Source organism: Carcharodon carcharias, chromosome 19 (genome assembly GCF_017639515.1).
Source record: "Carcharodon carcharias isolate sCarCar2 chromosome 19, sCarCar2.pri, whole genome shotgun sequence".
Taxonomy (NCBI): Eukaryota; Metazoa; Chordata; class Chondrichthyes; order Lamniformes; family Lamnidae; genus Carcharodon; species Carcharodon carcharias.
Window position 1 is genome coordinate 94,633,551 of NC_054485.1, and position 12,725 is coordinate 94,646,275.

A 12,725-nucleotide genomic window follows, 5' to 3' on the forward strand; every position below is an offset into this window, starting at 1 on the left:
GTGTTACAGTTTAAGTGTTTTTAAATTGAAACTAACCAGTTTTGCAGCTGTCGGTATTTTTTGTGTACACAGGGAAATTGAGAGAAATGAAGTAAACTTTGAATTTAAAGATGATGGTCAGAGTAAGTTAGGTTAGAAACAACCCACGGTGAGATTTGCTATATGTGACCATGAAAAAGGAAAAGTTTGTGTGTGTGTGTGTGTGTCAGCTGTAGGGATATTTGTAATTCTTGTGTCTGTCTGATTTTCTGTGTGGTTTGGTTCCGTGTGTTGTTTTCAGTTGTTGGCATGATATTCAGTTTTTTTTGAGAGAGAGAGTCTCCCCAGGTCAGTGGTAGTGCAGAACGCGGGCTGTGTGTGGCTTAAGGGTTCTGAGTGCGGCCCATGAGACATTTTGTCGTTGAAGGGTTGCCAGATTCCACTGGTTTCCATCCATGTAATTTTTTTCTTACTGGTATTACTAAAGTGATCCACACGCAAAGTGAGGTCCATGAAGATTGTACACAACATTGACTGTGGGAACTGTGCTCTTCCTCTGCTCCAATCAAAGCATTGCTACGATGCCTGCTTTCAATCTTGCAGCCCACTGAGATGAAGGAGGGTCACTCATAGCCCACTCACTAGCCTCAGTTGCCTATCACTGCTCTAGGGGGGTCGTGAGCAATGGCACTTAGGGGCCGTGTGGCTAAGAGTATAAGCTTTGTTACTTTGATTGTTCTGTGAGTGAACTCTTGAATACTCCTTTCGTCTCCTCTATGCTGTGAGGCTGCCGTAAAAGTCACTTGTTCTTGACTACAGGAGCAAGGAGGTTATGCTGAATTTATATAAGACACTCGTTAGACCTGAGATGGAGTATTGTGTAGTTCTGGTTGCCACATTGTAGGAAGGATGTGAACACATTAGAGAGAGTGCAGAAGATGTTTACAAGAATGGTTCCAGGGATAGGAAACTTTAGTTACTAAGATAAATTGGAGAGGTCGGAACTGTTCTCCTTAGAGGGAAGAAGGCTAAGAGGAGATTTGATAGAGATATTCAAAATCATGAGGGGGCTGGACAGATTAAATAGGGAGAAGCTGTTCCCACTCGGAAAAGAATCAAGAACAAGAGGACACAGTTTTAAAGTGATTTGCAAAAGAAGCAAATAAGACGTGAGAAAAAACTTTTTCACCTAGCGACTGTTTCAGGTCTGGAATGTACTGCCTGGAAATGTGGTGGAGGCAGGTTCAATCGAGGCATTCAAGAGGGCATCAGATGATTATTCGAATAGAAACAATGTCCAAGGGTTTGGGGAAAAGGCAGCGCAATGACACTAGGTCACAATACTGATTTGGCGAGCCGGTGCAGACACAATTAGCCAAATGGCCTCCTTCTGTGCCATTAAAATTCTGTGACTCTGTGCATGTCTGCAGATCCCTGAACATAACAGAGAGATAGATGCAGTGGTTAAGGTAGGACACTTGTCTTTATTAGGTTGGGGCATAAAATGTAAAAGGAGGAAGGTTATGCCAAAACTGTATAAAACACTAGTTAGGCCATGGCTAGGATACTGTGTACAATTCTGATCACTGCGTTACAGGAAAGATGTGGTTGCCACTTGTACCAACATATTATTTACCTTTTAATATACAAAAACTTTTAAACTCTGTAACTGTTTCTTCAATTCTTTTATATTAATAAATGCAGCCTGATCATGGCGTAGCCCTGCGTATGAAGTTTGTCTCATGGTGCTAAGATGGAACATCGAGGTGACAGAAGAACCAAGATTGAAGACATCCAAGGACTATACTGGGCATAAAGGCATGAGGCAAGATAGTTAATTTAGCCAAGACAAGATTAACTAAAATTAGCACGTTCTGCAAAATGAGTTAAACTCCAGAAGTACTTGTATCAGGGAAAAGGTGCAGGCTTCCCCTTGTTCAGGCTAATAAACATATCTCCTTCTCTTAGTTTTGGAGATTGATAACAGTATCATTAAAGTGGAAGGAAACTGGCTTTGATACTTCCTGTGTTGGTAGTGCTTTCATCACTAAGCCAGAAGGTTGCAAATTCAGTTCCACTGCAGGGAGCGAACACATAATCCAGGACAATACTTCAGTCCACTTCAGTACTGTGTAGATGTATGCTACTAATACATGAAGCCACAAACACACATCTCCTGAACCTCTTGATCAACCTCTCCAGGTTCATTGCTGAGTAACACATGTGTAATCCTACATCCCTGTGCGGGGAACTAGGTGGAAATCATGAGAATGGCCTATCCTACTCTGTTCACATTACCCGATCATGAAGTTCAGCAAAAATTCCAACTGAACGATTCGGGTTCCTGCTAGATTCCACGTTATGGAGTGTACTATAAGTCTAGATATTTGAACATATTTCTAGACAGGAATGAGGGGCCTCCATGTCCCACCACATCATATCACTATTTCCTATTCCTGCTTTTCCTGAGTCATAGCTTTCTACTCCCTCACAATCCCCAATCCTCTGAAGAAAATTGTGCATTTTAAAAGCCTACAGGGGTGATTTTTGCCAGTGTTCAGGAGCTAACAACCCTCCAAGGTGCCAAAGATTGGGTGTTGTGCTGAAACACTAGTTCAGTCTATATTTAGCACCAGATCCATTTTGCTAAAGGAGTTGAAGTTTGTGCTTGGACCGGCTGCCAGAGGATTATTAAGCAACTGATTGCAACTTAAAATACTTCTTAGCTCTCATTCAAGAGGTTGCTGAGCACTTTGGTGGGAGGAGTTTGTCCTCTCACCTTCTAACAGCAATGAGCTGTTTAGGAATGACACAGCTGATATGGATTTCAAACAATATTTAAAGGGATATGCACCATTTCATGTCCACTTGCTGTGGAGCTGTGAAGAGACATCTTAACACACATAGGGAGATTTTCTGGGGCACTTAGCCAAAACTTCCCCAACACTGAGGCTAGAAATTCTCTGAGGATTTCATCTAAAAATTTGAATTGTTGTGCTTCTCTACCTTATAGGAGTCATGATAAGATAGGGGAATCCAATGACAGGTCATTTGCCTGAAATGTTAACTATTTCCCTCTCCATATATGCTGCCAGAACTGCTGAATATCTCCTTGCCTTGTCTTTCATCTGTCATTGTTCTGATGGTTGGCCACACTATGAACAATCTCTCTCCACTGATTTCTGTTCTCCCCTGCTTTCACTGCCTGTCCCATAGAGAGACCAGTCCAAGTTCTGATAATATCCAGTTCAGTTTGATTGACAGCTCAAAGAGCTTATTAAAGGATCAGCTGTCTTTGATGTGGGGTCATGAATCCAACTGCTTGTTTTTATGAGTGGTTAAAAACTTATATTGTCTACTCACTCTCCTCTGTTTATAACTAAGCTCTATTTTTTCTACGTTACCTGAATCCCCACTGTGTCCAATTGTTTGGACAATTTGGATGATCAGGAACTGAGCGCCCCTTCATTCTCTCTCCTTTTGTCACTCTTGTGTCCATCCACATCCTCCAGATGTGACTATTCCAATAATTCCCTGATAAGCCTTTGTGTGGGATCACTTTAAGATAATGTAAGTGATCAGCCCCTGAAGGAAGGTGTCATATTGTCATTTTTAAAATCTCATTCATGGGATGTGGATGTCACTGGCTAGGCTAGCATTTCTTGTCCATTCCTAACTGCCCTTGTTCAAAGAGCATTTAAGTGTCAACCACACGTCTGTGGGTCTGGAGTAGATCAGACCAGGTAAGGATGGCAGATTTCTTCCCTAAAGGGTATTAGTGACCAAATGAGTTTTTACAACAATGGATTTATGGTCATCTTTTGCTTTTTAATTGCTTTTTAAAAAAAATTAAATTCATATCCCACCATCTGCTCTGGAGGGATTCAAACCCTGATCTCAAGAGAATTACCCTGGAACTCTGGAATACCAGTCCAGTGATAATACCACTACACTACACCACCGCCTCACAATGTTACAATCCAATTAGGGAACAGGAGCTTTTTGTTTAAAGTAGACCAGGTTTGAAATCCCAGTTACCCACAAGGAGAATAAAGCTACAAGATTCCACAGTTTTAAATAAACAAAAGCAACTTTACGATACAAAGTCATAAAAGTAAAACAATCTACAATATCTATCTTATACCCTTAACATTTAGAATTAATATAAGATAAATAATAGATTAACAGACACACAGTGGTCAAACATACCATACTTCACATTACATGGCAGATCCCACAGGTTTCTCACAACGCACCCAGACCTCAGTAACCACTGAGTCATAAAATCTTATTATAACTCTGTCTCCCTCATGAGGGATTTCAATCCTTCACTTTAGAAGAGCTAGCCTCTGAATTCCCTCAAGACCTGTTCCAACATGAACTGCCTGAATGACTGCTCACCTCCCAGTGGTTTAATTTTTTCTCCTGAGATTGCATTCCATGGGATTCACAAAATTGCTCTCTAATTACCAACACATTTTCAACTGTCTGGCAGACTGCCAGCTTCAGTAAGTTGGCATTGCGCCTACCCACTCCCTGTGATTCTTTGAACTCCAGTCTCCCCAGCTGCACTAAACAAATACTGCCCTGGACTTTCTTGAGCCCCAACCCTCAGCTACACTGGGTTTCTTCTGAGCCATTTTCCCCTGAGCAGCAGACAGACAGTGACCTTTCACCCACCATCTTCTCAGCTCCCCAAGACTTCTCCTGAACCCCAACTGCATGGAACTACCAAATGGCTCCTTGGTCTTCCTAGAAGCACAACTGAGCAGGACCAGTTAATAACAGCACTTAAGCTGCGTGGGCATCTCCGGCAGATTGTTAGCTTCAGTAAGTTGACAGTGCACCCAGCCCCTGCCAGCCCTTTAGGGATTAATTATCCCTTATTTAGAATTCCTTCTGCAATCTCATGAAGTACATGGGTTCACTGAAAGAATTGAATTACTTTAAAAGCAAACTCCCAAAACAAAACATCTCTTTGGACTACATTTTTTCTCAAACAGTGTAGACATCATGTCTCATGCTATGCCCATCTGCTATTTTAGGATTTTACTTTTCCAGCTGCTAACCCCTTAAATCAATATGGCCCCAACCTTTTAGGTGTAATAGACTCCAAGCTGCTTTTGTTGCATTTATCCTATTTTCTACAGTTAAAATGTAATTCCTAAAACTAAAAGTTATATTCTAAAGCACAGGAACCATGAGCTGGATATTTTCAATACCAGTTAGCTGTGGGTGTAGTCTAACAAACTAAGACGTGTCCAGAACATGCTCCTGTATTGGCTAAAATAAATAATCTATTGAATCTTCTTGTAAATTGGTGACCCCCATCCTTAGAACTCTGAAGAAGTTATACGGACTTGAAATGTTAACTCTGTTTCTCTCTCTCCACGGTTGCTGCTAGATTTGCTGAGTTTTTCCAGCATTTTCTGTTTATATTTACAATGGAACATAGTGACAGCCCTGGAGTAACGCAACAGCCTCCATAGACTTCAGCTCATCCTAAACTCTGTTGCTTATATCCTATCCCGTACAATTACAGTGAACCCATCTCCCCAGTCCTTATATTAGCTCATGGATCCCCAGCACCTCAAATTTAAAATTGTCATCTGACCCTGCATTTCCACACCCTTCCCTTTCCATATAACCGACTCCAGCCCACCCATTCCCAAAGCCGCAATTCCTCTTCAGTCTTTTCCTTCTCTCTTACTTGCGGTTACTTAATTCCTCTGCTTCTCGTTATTTTATGGCCGAGGGGACGAGATCTCCAGCCAGATGACGATCCTTATCCTCCCTGTTCTTAATCTTCTGCAGTTTCTCACCGACCCGGTTTCAGGTAAAACCGTCTCTAAAAGTCTCTTTAAATCGACAGTGACGGAGATTTGGGGGCGCGGAATGAAAAGAAAAATTCGCTGTATTGTCAAACAGAAGATCTTACAAGGGAACAAACCGCTGGTGATCCGCCATTTGGGTGAATTGGCTTCGTTTCTGCAGTGTTTGTTTTTAACATCGATTGGAGTCGCTCAGTAACAGAGGCAGGAGTCTGGGGTCTTCAAGGTGTTGAGGATGGGGCTGTGGGAGGTGAAACTTTTCTTGAGCAAAATGGAATCGGCTTCATTTTCCGATTCACTAACTTGTCTGGATGATATTCTCATTTTACATTGCCTACCCTCCGGGACACCCTCTACTCCCTGTGTCTGTACTGGAAAGGCTGTTGGACTGTGTGTAGAACAAAGCAGCCGCTTGGTACCGTGTGACTTGTGTACATTCTGGGCTAAATTGGATTTTGCACCTCCCCTCACCCATATCCCAGTGACAGGACTGACCATGAGGTGTTTCCCAGGAAGGAGCATTTGGACAGAGTGAGGTTAATGTACAAAACACACAAAATCTGATTCAGCTCAAGCATAAGGAGCTTTGGGTCACAGTTATTTCCAAGAAAATAAGTCCTGTCGCCAAATGTTTGGAGGAACAGGAAAAAGTGGGGATCAATGTGCCACACTTATTTTTCCTTTTCGCAAGCCCACCCCGATTGCCTTGAGAAGGTGGTGGTGAGCTGTTTCCTTAAGCCACTGCAAGCCATTTGATGCGGGTGCACCCACAGAACTATTTGGAAGCGAGTTGCAGGATTTTAAGCCTTTGACAGCGAAGGACTCAGATATAAAGGCTGTGAAAATCATGCAACTCTTGTGAAATGTGAAAACTGGTGGGCAGAACCTGATTCCGCCAATTCTTGCTCCCCTGCCCCCCAACTCCCATCCTCCTCCCCCTCCTCTCCCTCCTCCTCCTCCTCCCTTGTTGGATGAGGAAGGCGGGGGGGGGGGGTGGGCGAGGAAGTGGGGGGTGAGGGGGGATTGGGGGCTAGGGTGGGAAAGGTAAGGTGGGGAGAGGGGTAGGTGAAACGGGGGGTTGTTGGTGGAGGTGGGAAGTTTTATATACTTGAAAAGGAAAAATGTCTTAGGTTGTGGGGCGATTCATGGAATTGAATGAGCCATCCAAAATAGCCCCAAAGAGAGAGCACAGGCGCAATGGGCTTCCTTTTGCATTGTACGATTAAATGAAACTAGGCTTCTTACCATAAAGACCTTTCACACTGCATCATCACACCCAGCCTCTAGAGTGCAACTGTCTCCTTCATTAGCTGATCTACATCCTTTAAATTTGTTTGCTGGCTGCATTTTGGATACTCAAGTCATGCTGGATCCTGATGGTGCTCTTCCTTTTTGGAAGTCTCTGCCTAAGACCGAAGCCCTGTGTGTCCATTTATATTACCTAAAGGTATAACATTTTAACATTAATTAAATTGGGTCTTCATGGACTGGGCAACAGTTGGAGAATAACTAAAATCTCTCAAGGACACTGGCACAGTTTAAATAGTGACAGTGAGATGGGGAAAGGGAATGTTAGCATCTGTTGCTAAGGGGTGAAGCTGAGCTCGTTGACCACATCTCCTCCCTGTTTGTGTGATGATTAAATCTCTCTGGTAGTATTTTACAAACTGTTCTGATTTACTCATTTATATTTTAGCACAGGTGACGAAAGACATGGTGGCTACTACAGGTTCGTCCGTTCTATTCCCTGGAACTGATAGAGAATTCGGTAATCTCCAATGGGAATTATCTAATCCGAGCAGGACTCTTCCCATTTTAGATTACGATATGGACTATGAACAAATATATAGTCAGTACAAGAATCGAGTTGAATTTAGAAAATCAAATGGATCCTTATTGCTAAAAGATTTACACAAAGAGGATACTGGCAGATACAAAATGACTGTCGACTTGGACCCGAACAGGACTGGAATTCTAACTCTTACAGTGTATGGTAAGTACCTACAGATATTCCAATGCACACTGTTTGAACAAAGTGTATATTTAATGTTGTTTAAATGTATTAGTTGCCATGGTGGTCTGACTCTAGTGATTATGGGTGAAACCAATGTTTAACAGCAATTGAGTGATTCCTTCTTTCCTGTCCCTTCAATTGTATGGATGAGGATTCTCTTTCCTCACCCCCATCCCACAATAAAATTGTCCATTCTGTCACATGGTCTCTAACCCGAGCCCTGAAAACCTCCCTTCTCCCAGCACATTCACTATCGCTGGTGTTTGATGCTCCTCCAATCAGACACCGATTCTCTCTCACGTTTACTGCTGTTGGAGAGGAACGGCCTGTGATTGGAGGAACCGCTCTTTGCACAATCATCCACTCCACTTACCCATTTGACCATCATTTTGAACAGTGGCTCCGGAAGGCCACAATAGAGGGGTTTCACGGGCCGCATCTGGTCCACGGGCTGGACAATCCTGACACAGTGCATCAGATCACACACCTGGACCATGAGTCACAAACCAGCTGGCCCATAAAGAGTTCTGAATGACATACATTTGCTTGTAAAACTATTTGAAACTCGGAAGAAAAGAGCATAGGAACACAAGGTCATTCAGCCCCTTCAGCCCATTCCTCCATTGAATTACATCGCGGTTGGCCTGTGTTTGAACCATTTACCTGTCTCGGTTCTGTAAAACATCATACCCCTGCCTAACATCAATCTATTATTCTCCTTTTGAAGTTTTCAATTGACTGCCAGCTTCAGCAGCTTTTCGCAGGGATAGTGTGAAGTTTAATCCTTTGTGGTATCAGCTCACTTTCACAGTGCATCTGCTTCCCAGAACATGAAATGTACTTGGTGCATCTCCAGCCATTGTTACTGTTGTTATAACCAGGTGCAGTTTCCCACCCGCAAGAGGCAAACGCACCAAAAGCAGTACGCCTGCTAAAGGGTTCTCAACTGTTGTATCACTGCTCTTACAGCTATCCTCTTTGGCCAGCAATGGCTAATCTTAATACCACTGAAGGCCCCAATTTTTGGCCTCTTGTTTACACATGAAAGCTGTAATCAAACCCATTTTCCTGTCCCACCAAGTACTGAAATGCAGTTATTGGTACAAACAGCAATAGAGAGTGAAACAAAGCACTAACATTAACACAGGACATTTTGCTTCCTTAGGATGGAAGTCTTGTGGCTCAGTCAAGCTCCAGGTTCAAGTCCCACTCCAGGACATATGAACATATGGAATAGGAGTAGATGTCGGCCATTCAGCCCATCGTGCCTGCTCGGCCATGCAATACGATCATGGCTGATCCGTTTGTTTCAAATTCCACGTTCCCATCTCTCCCCTGATAACCTTTGATTCCCTTGCCTAACAAAAATAAAGATGCCTGGTTTAAATTTCAAACAATGCTTGGCAGTTAACTGTCACTCACCTTCATTGGTGCATTCTCCTCCACCAATCAGAGTCCACTTGCCAACCAATCAGCAGTCTCTTCATGTACAGTATAAATTGTTGTTTTCCCCTTTTATTGGTTTTCTTCCAAAGTGTCTGTGAGTGCAGAGCAAAAAGCTTTGATGTGTCTCCTTTTTTTCAGCAATAACAAGAATCTATTGGCCTTTGAAGGAACATTCATGATGTGGTTCGACAGGTTGATAATCAGCCTGCTAATCCTTCCAAGACTTCCCCATTGATGTCCTCAGGACATCACCGACTGCTCCACTAGCTAGTGAAGCACTTTTGAAATGCAATCACAACTCTATTGTAGGGAAAGGTGTCATCCAAATGAGACACAGCAAGATCCCCAAAACAGAAAATGAAATGATTAATCAGTTATTGCAATTATCATGGTATCAATTGGCCAAAGCATGAGGAGCACATCACTGTTTCTCTTTTGGTTAATGTTATGAGATCTTTTATGTCCCTCTAAATGGGTACATGGGGCCTCGGTTTACCATCTCATTCAAAACTCAGAACCTCTGACAATGTTGCATTCTCTGCTGCAGTTGAGTGTTGGTTGCACTTGAGTGCTGTTATCTTGTAGCAGGGCTTAGACTGAATGCTCTATAGTTTATAAAGCAGATTTCCTCCAGTGTTAGGTGCAGGAGCTGGGCTGTGTGGGTAATGGTGACCGCTTTGTACTTGATTCTATGATTTATTTATCTCCATATTTCCCATTGCTATGGAAAATCTGGCCCAGTATGATTTTATTATCTTGCAGTTGATTTTTATTACCTCTCCACAGCTTGTTTACATTTGCATGTTTGTGTATGCGTATATATATATATAAATGTAAGATGGGTGGATTTCTTTAAGTTTAGCTTTAAGTGGACAACTAGTTTACATACAAGTGGGCTTGTATTCTCTGGAGTTTCGAAGAATAAGAAATGATCTAATTGAAGTGTAAAAAAAAATTCTTACAGGGCTCGATAGGCTAATGTAGAAAGGATGTTTTCTCCTTGTTGGGGGAGTCTAGAACCAGGTGGGACAGTCCCATAATAAGAGGTAGGTCGTTTAGAACCAAGATGAGGAGGAATTTCTTCAGTCAGAATGTAGTTAATCTTTGGAATTCTCTACCCAAGAGGGCAGTGGAGGCTCAGCTGCTGAGTGTGTTCAAAGCAGAGGTCAATAGATTTCTAGATACTAGTGACATCGAAGGATATGGGGATGGTGCAGAAAGATGGTGTTGAAGTAGAAGATCAGATGTGATCTAGTTAAATGGCGGAGCAGGCTCAAGGGGCTAAATGGTCTACTCCTGCTCCCATGTTCCTAAATAGCAGAATAAGCACAAACCTCATCGAGAAAGGGTTGAGATATGGAAAGACGTAACTTTTGTAAAGGAGACTTGACCGAGCAATGGACATGACAGTTAAAATAAAGCACCAACCTACTTGGTGGATTTAAGGTACTAAAATTTTTGAATCTATATGAGAAAGAACTTGTTTCCTGTGATAGGGTGGCATTTCATGAATTTATGCTGACAGTAAACATAAAAAGCAGGAGTAGGCCATTCGGCACTTCGAGCCTACTCCAACATTCAATATGATCATGGCTGATCCTCTACCTCAATACTGCACTCCCATGCTCTCCCCCTACCCCTACCACTACCCCTACCCCTTAATGCCTTTAGAGCTGAGAAATCTATCTTTCCTTCTTTAAGTGTATTCAGTGACTTGGTCTCCACAGCCATCTGAGGTAGAGAATTCCACAGGTTCACCACCCTCTGAGTGAAGAAGTTTCTCCTCATCCCAGTTTTAAATGGCCTATCCTGTATCCTGAGACTGTCACCCCTTGTTCCAAAACCCTGACTGCTCCCCCCTCTCCCCCAGCCTGAGGAAACATCATCCCTGTCAGAATTTTATGTGTTTCAATGTGATCCCCTCTCGTTCTTCTAAACTCCAGTGAATACAGGTCTAGTCGGCCCAATTTCTCCTCATATGCCCCGTCACCTCGGTACTCAGTCTGGTGAACCTTCGCTGCACTCCCTATACAGCAAGTATATCCTTTTTGGGTAAGGAGACCAAAACTGTGCACAATACTCCAGATGTGGTCTAGCCAAAGCCCTGAGCAGCTGCAGTAAGACATCCTTGCTCCTGTACTCAAATCCTCTTGCAATGAAGCCAACATACTATTTGCCTTCCTAACTGTTGCACCTGCATGCTGCTTTCAGTGATTGGTGTACAAGGACATCCATGTCCTTCTGTACATCAACATTTCCCAATCTATCACCATTTAAATAATACTCTGCCATTCCATTTTTCCTACCATAAGTGGATAACTTCACACTTAGCCACGTTATACTGCATCTGTCATCTGTTTGCCCATTCAACCTGTCTAAATTGCCTTAAAGCCTCTTAATACCCTCCATCGCTCATATTCCCATCAAGTTTCATGTAATCAGCAAACTTGGAAATATTACATTTGGTTTCCCTCATTCAAATCATTGATATATGTTGTGAATAGCTGGGGTCCAAGCACTGATCTTTGTGGTACTCCACTAGTCACTGCCTACCACTCTGAAAAAGACACATTTATTCCCTCTCTGTTCCCTGTCTACTAACCAATTCTCAATTTATGCCAATATATTACCTCCAATACCATCTCTTTAATTTTGCACACTAACCTCTTATGTAGGACTTTATCAAAATCTTTCTGAAGATCTAAATACACCACATCCACTGATTCTCCCTTATCTACTCTGCTAGTTATGTCCTCAAAACTCCAGTACATTTGTCAAATATGATTCACTATCATAAATCCATGTTGACTTTGTCTAATCCCGTTGATGTTTTCTAAATGCCCAGTTATCACATCCTACACAATTGACTAGTATTTCCAATACTACTGATTTTGGGCTAACTGGCCAGTAATTTAAAAACAAAAAAACTGCAGATGCTGGAAATCCAAAACAAAAACAAAAACAGAATTACCTGGAAAAACTCAGCAGGTCTGGCAGCATCGGCGGAGAAGAAAAGAATTGATGTTTCGAGTCCTCATGACCCTTCGACAGAACTTGAGTTCGAGTCCTTTTCTTGGACTCGAACTCAAGTTCTGTCGAAGGGTCATGAGGACTCGAAACGTCAACTGTTTTCTTCTCCACCGATGCTGCCAGACCTGCTGAGTTTTTCCAGGTAATTCTGTTTTTGGCCAGTAATTTGTTGTTTTCTCCTTCCTTTTTTAAATAGTGGAGTTACATTTGTCACCTTGCAATCTGCCAGGATTGTTCCAGAATCTACAGAAGTTTGGAAGATGACAACCAATGCATCCACTATTTCCATGGCCACCTCCTTTTGTACCCTGGGATGTGGATTATTGGGCCCTGGGAATTTATTGGCTTTCAGTTCCATTAATTTCTCCAGCACTATTGTTTTACTAATACTAATTTCTTTCAATTCCTCCTTCTCAGTAGACCCT